General features: G+C 39.1%; 1 protein-coding gene across 1 annotated transcript in view; it reads right to left on the bottom strand.

Annotated features, from left to right (window-relative positions):
* Positions 1-14426, bottom strand: part of CDH2 (cadherin 2) — a 243324-nt gene that overhangs the window by 16724 nt on the left and 212174 nt on the right. The gene's annotated exons all lie outside the window — the stretch shown is intronic.

Here is a 14426-nt window from a genome sequence, read left to right as displayed (position 1 = left end):
AAAGTTAGAGACTAGTTAAAAATATACAACTTAGAGGTCTTTCTGTGATGGTTTCCCCTGTCTATTGCAAACATGGGAGATGAGAATCTGGTAGTGGTGGGGAGTATGCAGGAACGTCCTTGGGTCTGTACAAGGGTGAGCCTTCTCTGCCAATACCCATCAGGGTCATATGGAAGAAGTTCTGACCTGAAGGTCCAATTTTAGAGCTTCTGATAAAGGGCCACCCTAGGCAAACATCCTAAATTACACATCTTTGCACTCCAATAATACTTTACTTAAATACACAAATTACAACATGTAGGATGAGAATTACAAAGAGAATTACAGAGACCAAAAACATTCTCAAGGGCACTGGGTTTATGGCCATACTTCTGAAGACTACAAAAACCCAAAAAGAAATGCTTCTTTGCTTTTTAAACCTCTAGACAAAGAGTAGATCTGAAAATTCTCTTATAATTGTCAACCTTTACAATGTTAATGTCCAAAGAAATTTAATTTTCAAATGAAAGATGAGGAAAATGTTTTCACTGGTGTTTGGAATGTTAATTGGCAATGATCATTAAAAGTAGGCATGGAATTAGGGATTTCAGAATATTAACATTGTAAATAAAAAAATTTTCTGTCATTGATTTAAAATGTCTTAAGGGTGATTTAATTCTGAGTGAGTTAGTAAGAAGTTAATCAGCAGCTAAAGCTTGAGTTCTGGCTTTTCTTAAATTTCACTGACTTGCAATGATTTATAATTGCTTCAGAAAACGATAGCATGAATCTTCCTTAGGGCACTTGGTTATGTTAACGAAATAAAATAAAATAAAATGCTGCATCAGAATAAGTGGAAATTCTGGAATATCAGACAACATCTCAGGAAACTACATTGCAGGTGGAATCTACGGAAAGGCATAATGAGCCTGTATCTGGGATTGATGAGAACATCCATTTACCATTCCACAAGGGCTGAAGGAACACCTACTGAGTGCCAGCTGCTGTTTCAGCTCTGAAAGTGAGAAAGAAGGACAGCAACCCTTACCTGGCACTGATCACCCACCATGAACTATGCATGGTACTTGTTTATGTGTTATCTGATAGCATCCTAACAGAGCCCTACCCAGTGGGCATTACTGTTCCCACTCTAATGACCACCACATCTCAGAAGGTTCCTGATTTGACCAAGGTCGCAGACTCAGTTCAGCAAAGTTAAAGGAGAAAACGCAGACCACCAGGGCAAGTGAAACAAATAATCAAAAAGCTGCACCTTTTCTCTCTTTTCTTTCTTTCTTTTTTTTTTTTTTTTTTTTTTTTTTTTGGTCATTTGCCAGTAAGGAAATGTACCAAATAGTTGCCAAGGGGGACACCCACGAGGGATTTTTAGTGTTGGAAGGAAGAATTCATGGCAGGTGCTTATATTAACAAGTACTGGGCTCCAGCACTCAGAGAGGATGGAATGAGTCTTTGGTCTGTGCACATTTGGTAAAAATAAGGCTCTCTTTTAAGGCAGAAAGGATTCTTCACATGGGAGCCACAGGGGTCTGATCCTCTGAGGAGTGGGGTTGTTGCTCAAAGTTCACGACCCTTTATTGCCTCTACTGGAAGAACCAGTGATGACCCACGACAGAGGTTTGCTATATCACCAAGGCAAGGACTGGTACCACTGCAGCATTTTCCTTTTATAGTAGCAAAGGCAAGTAACTTTAAAATTCTCATACAGATCAGGTAAACATCTTTAATGTTTCAAGACTGAGTGCCCGTGAGAAATAGAAATACTGACATGAAAGTACATTGACAAAATTTGGAAGGGGAAGAAAAAAAAAGATCTGAAAAAAGCTGACTGTGGCACAGGCAAGAAATTCTTCAAAAAGACACAAAAAGGAATGGAAGGTAGAAAAGAAGAACATTATTATCTCACCCTCCATAGCTCCTGGCATTAAAATAATTGAATAAAATAGTGATAAGGTGTCAACACATTACCATATAACTGCTGACAAGTAAGTCAAATACCCTTGCAAGCTTCATGTAAATTACATTAGGCCCCGATTTTTCTTCTGCAGTGAAACATAGTTATGATGGTAACTCTCTGCTCAGGTGAAATGATGTGAGAAACTAAGTAGATTCTACGGATTATTAAAGTCCCACCAAATAAAAGATTTGCTAAGAGCTTTCTTGGATTCAATTGTAAACCTAATAGAGATAAAATAACTTGGGGACTTAAAATACACAGATGAAGGACCTCCATTCTTGATATTCACTCTTTTTAATCTCAGTGGACAGTCTTCTGCTTCTCACAAGGGCGGTAGCTGAGGTCTCGGTTCAGAGGGAACATGTTCCCTGTTTGTGCTTCCGCGGCTGTGAATGTTGTCCTGTCACAGGCTCTTGTAAAATGATCTCAGAAATACAAATGAGCTGAAGTTTCATTCTTGGGTGCAAAATTATGGTTCAGAGACCAAGAGGGCTGAAATTTTATCCCAACACACTTGCCATTGTAATACTGTGCCATAATCTTTTGGGGAAATGCAGCAAACACACAATTCAACTTGATAAGATCCCACAGTATTTTTATAAGAATCTGTTAGAGTACTAACCTGGTTACTGACCTCACAGAGTGTTTAGAATAATGCCTTTTAAAAGGACATATTCAAAAAATCATGAAAATGCATTATCTACACTGTTACAAAAAATATGGAAAGCACAGGTGTAAGGATCTGTGAGGCAGGAGTTGCTGGAGGGAGACAGGATGCAGATACACAACAGGGCTTCAGGGAGACCATGGATCTCCCGAGGTCTTAAATTTCCTTTCTCTTCTAATGTTTGTAATTTTCCATTCTTTCCTTGTAACTTAGTTTAGCTGAATAAATATGAACATATTTCTTAACCTTTCCAAGGACTGCTTGTCTTAAGAGACAAAAAACACAGTCTTCTAAATGCATTTTTACCATAAGCTCTAACTTCTCTACTAAAACAAGAACATCACAAATTGAAAAAAGATCAAATTCTTTGTATCTTGTCAGGGCCTATTATTTGATTCTGGAAGAAATATACAAGTACGTAATAAAGGAAAGGCAACATTTGATTGGGAGTATGATGGGAAGGCATAAAACATTCCTTACTAATTTTTGACACATTATTTTGTGATTTCCTAAAAAATATTCAATGTTGTAAGATATATTTACAAGGGGTCTTTGAAAAGTTTATGAAAAATGTACATTATGAAAAGTTTATGCATGGATTTCAAAATCCTTTTTTGCACCAAAATAATTATCTTTCCATTCCATTTTCCATAAAGTTTTGAAGTCCCTTTGTATTTGACTTTTAAAAATGTATAAGGAAGTCAGAGTATCTTGTTTCAAACTTGGCTCTACAGGGGGCTGGCGAGGTGGCACAACAGGTAAAGCTGCTGCCTGTTCAAGTCCTGCCTGTTCTACTTCCAATAAGGCTCCCACTGCTAATGGCTTGTGAAAGCAGAAGAAGATGACTCAGGTGTGTGGGTCCCTGTCACCCAAAGGAGGACCCAGGCACTTGGCTTCTGCTTAGACAAGAGTTGCAGTGGTCATTTGCAAAATTTCTGTCTTTCCCTCTCTCTGTCACTCAGTCTTTCAAATAAATAAAATAAATCTTAAAAAAAAATACACACACACACACAAAGAACAAATCCTGAATCTGTCATATTTTAACTGTGTGACTATGAGAAGATGACAGAAATTTACTCGACTGACAATAATTTTCTATCTTTGGAATATACAAATGCACTTAAAAAACTAATGAGGCTCCTACTAAATAATAAATTTATAGCACATTTCAACAAACTTTTTCTGTACGGACTAGACAGGAAGTATCTTACACTTTCTGGGTCACAATGTCTCTTTCAGAGTATCTCAACTTTGCTGCTGCTGACATGTAAAAGCAGTCACTGACAATAATATATAAACAACAGGCATGTGCATGGACATATTTCAGAAAAACTCTATTAATCAAAATAGACAATTGGTGGTTTGGCAATTGACTGAACTTTGGCCTAGAGCATTTTAGCATCTTACATTTTAAAAATATTTTTTGCATAGTGCTAAAACATACATGGCATGCAAATCTTTAACGTTGTTATTACTGTGATAGTCATAACTTTCTAATTCCCTAAAACTAAAAACTAAATGCAATGCACTTATGAACAGCCAGGAAAAATGGATATTAAAACAAATTATGCAAAATATTGTGTTCATATGCATGAAGTGACAAGAATAGCAGGGTCATTGTGCAAATAAAGTGTATATTAAAAATATTCAATTAGTAGCAGGCAACGGGCACTGACCAGTTTAGAATATGTTGTCTATTGTCTACTATAGTATGTCACCTGGCCATAAACATTTTGAGAATTGCACATAAAAATGGAATGACAGTGTGCTAAATGTAGCCTCATTCTCTGCTGAATCAGATGGTGAGGTTTGGTTGCCCATGTTGGGGCTGGTTCTTGATTCGTGCAGAAAATTCACTGAGATGCCCCAGCTCATGCCGGGGCATGAGTCTCTTGACTTAGGGAAGTGTCTGGTCTTGATCTCAAAGGATTTTCTTGTACCTGGGCCCCATCCCTCCATTTAGGGAGTTTTCTAAATCGTACACTCAAGATCTTTAAAAAATAACTTGGCTGCTCAGACTCTCCCTCAGACTTTAATTTCACTAATGTCAAAGTATGTTTAACTTTGCAAGTTTAATTAATCAATCGGATCTTACCCTTTGCCTGTCCTAAAACCAAATAACCAGTGACCACCTAATAAACTCTGTCTGGCTTTGTTGGTCCTACCCAGTTACACCTGCCTGCTATAGACTGGCAATACGAAATAAAACATTTACTGTATGTCTGCTAGCACAGTGTGAAGGAGGTTGAACTCTTGGTCACACATACCCAGGCCCTAACGGCATTGTTTGCTTAGGAAGCACACATGCAAGCCAAGAGCATAGTGGTGTCTGACACAGAACAGGGATGCAAATGTATGCTAGCATTTATGAATGTAATCATCATTTCCTGAAGATATCAGAGCTTTCAAAGGATGACTGTGAAATTATCAGGGGTCTACTGCTCAGTGGAACTTGTGGATGGAAGCCTGTGCAAACTAAATTAGTAATTAGGAATAGGTCCCACTACTGTTCAATGAACATTCTAAGTGCTGTCAGGTGTCATCTCTCCCAAGAACTGGACTGGAAAATGAGTATGACAAGTCCCTGCTCTCACATAGCTTAAGGTCAGGACTAGGATGGCACTCAAAGCTCAAAACAGAGGGAGACGTGGCTGCTGTGGGAACACAGAGCAGAGACACTGGATTTGGCCTGGGAACCTAATACATCTTGAGATGAATCTTGACAGTTAGAGTTAAGACAGGAGAAGACATGAACTAACCTGTGAAAGTGAAATTGCATTCTACAAATGTAGAGGTACAGGCTAGTTGAGTGCTATTGCAATTTAAAATGCAAAGTAGAGAAATAATGAGAGGAGAAACTAAACAATCAGCCCTCATAATCCCCATTCTTAAAATCCAATCCTAGGTCATAGGAACTATAGGTTCTTAGCCCATCTTAGAGAACTAAACTCTGCCGAATGCGCCTTCTTTGTCATGGGGACTCAGGGAATCTCATTTACTTAAATACCTTAACGGTAATTAGGTAAAGAAAGGATGAACAGAAAGGGGACGGGAGCAGGGGAGAAAATTGACCACACAAAGATGTGTAGCCCTATGTTTCAGTTAAAATAAATGACTTACCATACAAAACTTTAATGTCCTAGGCATCCTTTCTTTACTACAGATAACTCTACCATGGTTTCAGAACACCATAGTTCTTCTTCTTCATAGAAATCTGCTTTTGTTAATCCAAAGCCTACTAATTATGACATAACTTAATCAACGCCTGCAAAAATAAGTAGCTATAAAGCACAGGCTGACAACATAAACCAATAAAGCTGGTCTGGTACCAAAATAGGAAACACAATTTCTTCAACAGGCCTGCCTTGCCTAAAGAGGAAAACTTCTATTTAGTTTCCCATAGTTGTTGCTATCTTCAAATGCAGGTTGTATTTCTAGAACTTCTCATTTTGGGATTGGGAAATAAGAACTTTATGAATTTTTTTTCAAATTTTGAATTCTTTAGGCAAAACGAAACACATGCATGGGCTACATATGAACAGATCCCCAGTATAGGAAGTATAGGAACCACTGCTTTCCAGGGGTACAGAATCCACGTATCACACACATTCCCCACACAAAGTCGGTGCTTTCTCAAAGTTCAGACCACTTCAGGTGCCAAAGAAGCTAGCTCTTAAGCATGCCTCTACCAATGAAGAAACCAAATTTGGGATTCAGTCACAGTCCTTTCTACAAAGTCCTGGGTGGTGAAACCTACAGTGCTCACTGACCTTCAGAGCTGCTGGGGCTGGACAGAAGAGACTGAGACAAGAAAATGGAGCAGTAGTGAGAATGAGAAAACAGATCTATAATACAGTGGAGAATGAGGGCCAGGAGTCCCCAGTGATCCAGACAAAGCTGGTGTGGAGACTGTAAGCAGAAACTCAGCCCTTCAGTCATGATCTGTGCTGATCCACAGGAGCGCTCATCTAGAGTGACTTAGCTCTGCTGTGGGGATGACGAACCCTGCTTCCCTAATGCGGGTATTGCTCCCTGAGCCTCCGATGCACAATCCAGCTACTGCTTGTCAGTTAGGGAACCTTGTCTCATACATGAAGAGCTCCCAGAGCAGCCCAAGGCCCTGGAATTGGTAAATTCTCCAAGAAGAAGGATAGAGGATGCTACTAGAGGTCCCAGAGAAAGACTATCTCAGAGATGGGACAGCGTTCTGATGGACTCAAACGACAGGATGAAGGCAATGTTTTAACTGCTTGACCGAGCAGAGCTTTGCCATGGATGATAAACTCACCACCTTCTCCAGATCAGGTATTCAACGATTTAGCCCTTACTTTGCTGTCTTCTAACATTGTTTGCCAGTATCTGACACGAGGGATACACCAAACACCAGCTACTGATATTGTTATAGAAAATGAAACCACATACTTTTGAGTAATTTAGGGAAAGTTCATGGAGAGCACTGTGAGTATTATAAACATATTATCCACTGGATAAATGTTTCTTTAATATGAAAGTTTAATCTTTTTTTTTTTAAAGAAAGTGAATTGCACACTCCTTTTTTTTTTATTATTTGACAGAGTTAGACAGTGAGAGAGAATGACAGAGAGAAAGGTCTTCCTTCGGTTGGTTCACCCCCCACAAATGGCCGCTACGGCTGGCGCACTGTGCTGACCCGAAGCCAGGAGCCAGGTGCCTCCTCCTGGTCTCCCATGTGGGTGCAGGGCCATCCTCCACTGTACTCCCGGGCCACAGCTGAGAGCTGGACTAGAAGAGGAGCAGCCGGGACTAGAACCCAGCACCCATATGGGATGCTGGCGCCGCAGGTGGAGAATTAACCAAGTGAGCCACAGCGCCGGCCCCATGAAAGTTTAATCTTAAGTATGTCTAAGCTTTGTTTTTTAAATGTTTAATTTCAACTACCTAAAAGGCAGAGAAAGAGAGAGAGAGAAACAGAAAGAGAAAGAGGTATCTTCTCTCCTTTGGTTCACTCCCTAACTGCCTTGCAACAGCCAGGACTGGGCCAGGTTGAAGCCAGGACCTGCAAGTCCATCCTAGTTTCCCACATGAATGGCAAGGCCCCCAAGTGCTAGGGTTATCATCTGCTGCCTCCCAAGATGCATTAGGTAGGAGGTGGAGTAGCTGAGATTTGAACCATTACTCCTATATGGGATGTGGGTATTCAAAGCAGTGGCTTTAGCCACTGCATCAGAAGGCTCCCATGTCTAAGTTTTTAAAGAGCAAGAAGCTGTTTGTACTGCCAATCCTGGGGTCAGGGGGGATGTTTCCTGGGAAAGCAGGTTATTGACTGTACTGTCCATTCACCCTGATTTTATTAGTGTTGCAGATACAGAAGGAACGAGATGCAAAGATCACAGAAAGCAATGCAATTTATCTGCAACCAACCCCACTGGCCAAAAGGGCACTGAAGGACATTTACTAATGAGGATAATGAAACATGCCTTGGTAACCAGCAAAAGCCCTGCTGATAATAGCAGTGAAGCAGATAAAGGAACCTGACCCTCTGAAAATAGACTGGACGGAATACTCAAAGTGCCTGTGCAGCAGCCAACAGTCCTGTGCACAGATAACGCTCCTGTCAGGACACATCCAATGCTACTTTATCAACTAGGGGCCCAACCTCGCCTCCTGACAATCTCAATAGAGCGCAATATCCCCAAGAAAGCCATGGAGTTGTGTTGTTTTATTCTTTTTCTTTTCTCTGGTCCCTCTTCTTTTGTTAAAGAAATTAACATCCTGCACCTTGGCAAAGAACTTTAGCAGAGATGCTAATCAAGGCAGGGAAGATAAGAACAATTGCTGTAAAGAACTGTTTTCCTTTGTTTTCTTTCTAATCTGCCAATAAGAAGGGTACTTTGTCACAGCCTGGAGAATAGGAACCTTGGCTGAAACAGCTTTAGGCTAATCTTTTCTGATTCCTGCTACAGGCTTGCCAGTACTGCACCACAGTCAACTACTAACTGACCTCTGAGATACATCCATCCTTTAAAGCTGGATAAAGGAAATATGGTTAATTTAACACTATTTAGCAATTATAAAAATTTATTTTTAAGAATGTTAAGCAGAGGGGCCAGGGTGTGGCACAGCACATTGAGGTTCGTATCCCATACCACAGTGTTGCTCAAGTCCCAGCTGCTCCACTTCTGATCAGGCTTCCTGTTTATGCATCTGGGAAGACAGCAGATGATGGCCCAAGTACTTGGGTCCCTGCCACTCACATGGGAGACCCACAAGGCTGTTGCAGCCATGTTGGGGAGTAAAACAGGAGATGAAAGTTCCCTGTCTCTCTCTCTCTCTCTGTCCTTCTCTCTGTCTCTCTGCCTTTCAATAAGTGAACTGTTAAAAAGGCTGTTCAGCTGAGACACTGAGAAGAACAGACCAGTGTCTGATTGCCAGAAGCTATATCCAGCTACTACAGCACAATTCCATCCTTACCTTGGGGTAACGCACACACTCCATAAAAGCAGCCGTGGGTAATAAAAATCGACTACATCTTGTCTAGAATATAACATGGCACTAATCCCATTTCCATAGCCTATTCTTGTACAGGGATAACATCCTAAAAAAACTAATAAAAATTATGAATCACATTATGTTGCCAAAAGGGCTTAATGCATACCACAGAGAAATATAATTTCTAACAGGAAGCCACATGTAAATTATGGAAGATAGAATACAGTGTATTTCACAAAGTTGAACTTCTCAGGAACTAATCATGATCTTAAGATTTAAAGCAATAACATTTATTTAAAAAATGTAGTGTGGTACATGGCTTAATTACATTTAGAAAGTAAGATTGTTAAATGACTTCTTTTTCTGAAGGAAAAAAAAAGATAAAAGTCCACCAAAAATCTAAACAAACAAAAAACAAAACAGGTATCAAGATGTAAGAAAGACAGTAATTAAAACAACCTGCTATTGGCCTAAGACTAGACAAACAGAAGAGGTAGCTCCGCAAAATCATGAAATGAATGCACAGACCTATTCATATACATAATGATCTGTTTTCTGACAATGAACTCCTGCAATGCAGTGGTGAAGAATGATCTCTTCTTTTTTAAGTAAATGTTGCTGAACATCCATAAAGGAAGAAAACAAAAATTCTTGATCTATATCTTATACCAAGTGGAAAAAAAAATACAGATAGACCAGACTCAGTATGACAGGTAAAACAATAAAGCTCAAAAAGACCATATGAAAATATACTTTGCGGACGTGGATAGATTTATTACTTTAGGGCAGACAAAGTTTTCTTAAATAGTCTACCAAAGCACTTAACTATAATAGAAAAAATTGACAATCTGGACTTCATGAAAATTAGAAACTGCTCAGTATAATACACCATTAAAAAGCAATGGGAGGAGATATTACAATGCATTTTTCTGACAAAGAACTCATTTCTATGATATATAAAAACCTCTAACAAATCAATAAGAAAGACAGACAACCCAATACAAAAGTAGACAAACAAGCTGACAGGAACATCATGAAGAAAGACATCAAAGGGGTAAACAAGTCAGCAGGAATATTCAGTCATAGTGAGACATACATATTATCAGACTAGCCAAAGTTTAAAAGGCTGAAAAAAAATAAACCCAGCTGTTAATGGGGAGAGTGATTAGAACTTTCATATACCACGGTGAAAGGGGAGGTGAAAACTGGAGAATCCCATTGAACAACTGGCAGGATGGGTACTTAAGCTACATTTATATATATTCCATAATCTAGACATTCAATTCCTGTGCACACACCAAGAAAAAGGCACCAAGCCTCACACAAAATAATGTTCATAGTAGTTTTATGCAAAACAAGCCGACTAGAGAAACACCAATGTCCAACTGTAGCAGAATGGATGAATAAAATGTGACTAATTCTTATAATTGAACACTGTTCAGTGACACAAAGAATGAATTACTCTATATATACAAATGAATGGATCTCATAGCTATAATCCTGCATAGTGGAAATCACACACAGAAGGTATCTAATGCATGCTATCTATCTTTATAAAATCCAAAACAAGCAATGCTTATCTACAGTGATAGAGATAATGAGCAATGTGTGCTTTTTTTTTTTTTTTTTTTTTTTTTTTTGGACAGGCAGAGCGGACAGTGAGAGAGAGAGACAGAGAGAAAGGTCTTCCTTTGCCGTTGGTTCGCCCTCCAATGGCCGCCGCGGCCGGTGTGCTGAGGCCAGCGCACTGTGCTGATACGATGGCAGGAGCCAGGTACTTCTCCTGGTCTCCCATGGGGTGTAGGGCCCAAGCACTTGGGCCATCCTCCACTGCACTCCCTGGCCACAGCAGAGAGCTGGACTGGAAGAGGAACAACCAGGACAGAATCCGGCGCCCCGACCGGGACTAGAACCCGGTGTGCCGGTGCTGCAAGGCGGAGGATTAGCTTAGTGAGCCGCGGCGCTGGCCGCACTGTTTGCTTCTAACAGAGGACATATGGCCTGGTTGGAGATAGAAGGGGAGCTTCTAGAGTGCTGGAAATGTCGCTGATATGAGTGGTGGTTACACTCTGAAACCCATCAGAAGGCTTCTGCTTCTTGTTGGGATACAGAAAGTCAGGAGACTATTCATTATCCATATACTAATGTCAAAAACAAGTCCTCCACATGGTCAAATCACAATTTTCAGAAGTCATAACTTCACAGAAGAAAATGATATCCAATGGAATACAAATACACAAACACACAAGCTCTTTTGAGGAGAAAAGAATCTGCCATCAAAAGGACAAATCATCTAAACTCTGATGGAAAGTTTTGTGGCCATGAGTGGACAGGGTTGATGGTTTCATGCCCTGAGGTGAGTCTTCACCCACTGTCCATTCTTCCCATGGGCCTTTTCCTAGTGCATGAGGGAGTATATCAAAAGTTGTGTGCTGGCTGGAGTAGCTGGCAGGACAAGGAAGAAGTTGGATTCGACACATTTCAAAGAGTGGATGAGGGTGTTAGCCATAGACAGGACACTCGTTGGGATGTCATGGCCACACAGAGGTACTAGTAACCTCTTTATTTTATTGAATTACAACAAGAAACTTTTATTTATTTATTTATGACCTTGGAGACTGACATAAGTAAATGGATGTCAAAAACCACTCCGAAGGTAGAGAAGACAGATCCCTTTCTGCAGCATTCTTACTCCATATGTTTTATTCTCTTACTATGAACTAAAAATCAGAATAAATTAGTTATGTCATTTTGTCACACTGCTCTAAAATAGAAAACGCAAATAAAAACTGCAAAAGAGGACCAGAGATGGAAGCTCTTGACTTTGACTAAAATCTATCTTGAACCAAGAACCAAGAGACTACAAAAAGATCACAAAAAGACTAGTACTAAATAAATTATCCACTGAGTAAAATACAGAGAAAAATCTTTGGGTAACTAGGGAAGTGGGTAAGAAGCAACACATTCATGCCCAAAAGTTTACCAAGGGGCCTAGAAAATGTCAGAGGTCAGGAAAAAAAAAAAACAGGATAAAGATTTATGATGATAATTTGAATAAATCTTACAAAAGGTAAGTTCTACCCTTTGATCTCAAGCATCAATCTAAGTGAATAAAGTCTTTCCTAAAATAACTACCACCGGGAAACTTTATTTGACAGTGCTTCAAGGGACTGGGAGGGAGGGAGGAAAATCAGATCAGCTAAAATCGAGTGTCCTGGTACAGACTCTCAGACAATGAGAACTACCCTAGTTCTTCCCAATTTTTGCAGAATATTCTTACTGATGATTTTCTAGTTATTATTATTTTTCCTAAAGCTTCACTAAGTTAGGTTTAGGTTTATGGCTTCAAAATTATGCACAATGACATGAAACATAAAATAATGAAAGTAGAGCATTTATGAGAGAATGTGATCATTTTACAGTTGTTGATCTTGAATATAACTTAAAGTGAAAGAATAGATTAATTGAGCATTAAGTGAAATATGAGTTTGAATATTCAAAGACATTTATGAGAAATATAAAAAATCTTAGGGTGTATTTACAGAGCCACTTTTATTAGTATTCAAAACAGCTTTACAAACTTGATTCAAATTTTCAACTTATTTTAAATGTGCATCTCTTTTCAATGAGAGTTGAGGTACTACAAACTAAGTATCGAAGCTCGATCAGAAGATGTGGGTATGAGTTTTGGCTGGGCTAATTACAAACCCAGAGAAAAATCACACAACATTCTACAAATGCAAATTGAAATCTTGAATGGGTTGCTGCAAGGATTTAAACACAATAATTGACAGGAATGTGCCTTGTAAACTAAAAGGTGATGTATCAGTTCCTCAAGTTAGTGAAGGGGAAAACTATGTCCATGAAAACTTGCTTTCATTCAAGTTAGCAGTTCTGTCACTAAGATCTGCATATATATTTAAGGCAATGTATTTTAATTTGTGAATAGTGTGAAATCCAAGAACCCTAGGTTCTTCTTGGCGTTAGTAAGTAGAACTGACATAATCATCAAATGTGTTTAAGAAATGCCAGCCATAGTAATATCTTACTGATTATGTTAATATCTTGCAGATAATTTTAAGAGGAACTACATTACATTAGTTGTTTTGAGTTGTGTTAGCAGACAGAACTAAATCCATATTATTTCCTGAGTGTCTGATTTCATAGGATCCAATCACTTTTAGTCTTGGTTTTCTATCACCAAATTGGGGATACACATACTCTTACCATAGGTTTCAAAGATTTAAGACATAACAACATTTAATGTATTCAGCAGAATGCCTGGCATATAGTACAAACCTTATAAATGGTAGCTATTATAATATCTAAAATGATGCTTCCTAGCAGACAAAGATGCTTGTTGTCTATCTGTTTGTCTTTCTCATCATTGAGTAACATGCACAGTGACATAAAGGCTCACATTGTTTAGTATCTAGAAGGGAATTCTGACTTCCATTGAACAAACTCTATGTTCCAGGCACCATGATAAACACAATGGATACCAAAATGAACTAGATATTAATTATTGGCTCTCACTTTAAATATTTCTCATGAATGTTAGATCTGTGAGGGAAGGTATCCTTGAGGTTAATTCTGCTCATCTTTGTACTGTCAAAGATTTAAATAGTGTCTCAAACACTGAATGTGAGAAATGAGTAGTCTTTTTTTCTACCATATATATAAATAATTAAATACTATATTTGTTTTGGAAGAAATATGTAAAGAAAAATATTTTTATTAGTACAAAGATAACTAGAATTGGGTTTATATGCTAGACTCCTTAAAAAATATTACTTTCTTATATAGAAAATTCTTATTTACTTTCTATAGTTGAGAGAGAAAGGGAGAGAGATTGAGAGATTTCTTATCTGCTGGTTCACTTCCCAAGTGCTAGACTGGGCCAGGTTGAAGCCAGGAGCCAGGAACTTAATCAACGTCTTCCATATGAATGGCAGGAACCTAACTACCTGAGCCCTCCCCTGATGCCCTGCCCCCTACCCCTACTCACCCCTATCTAGAGTGTGCTTTAGCAGGAAGCTAGAAATGGCAGCAGAACAAGAACTCAAAATCTGGCACTGGAGGTGGGATATGGGTGTCCTAAGCAGCCTCTTAAACACTGTGCCAATCGTCTGTCCCTAGTTTTTTTTGCTTGTTTGTTTTAAGTAAAGATTTATTTATTTTTATTTTTTAGATTTTTTTTTGACAAGTAGTTATAGACAATGGGAGAGAGAGACTCCCAGGCCGCAGCAGAGAGCTGGACTGGAAGAGGAGCAGCCAAGACTAGAACCCGGTGCCCATATGGGATGCCAGCACCGCAGGCAGAGGATTAGCCAAGTG

Source organism: Oryctolagus cuniculus, chromosome 10 (genome assembly GCF_964237555.1).
Source record: "Oryctolagus cuniculus chromosome 10, mOryCun1.1, whole genome shotgun sequence".
Lineage (NCBI taxonomy): Eukaryota > Metazoa > Chordata > Mammalia > Lagomorpha > Leporidae > Oryctolagus > Oryctolagus cuniculus.
This window is presented reverse-complemented; position numbering and strand designations above follow the sequence as displayed.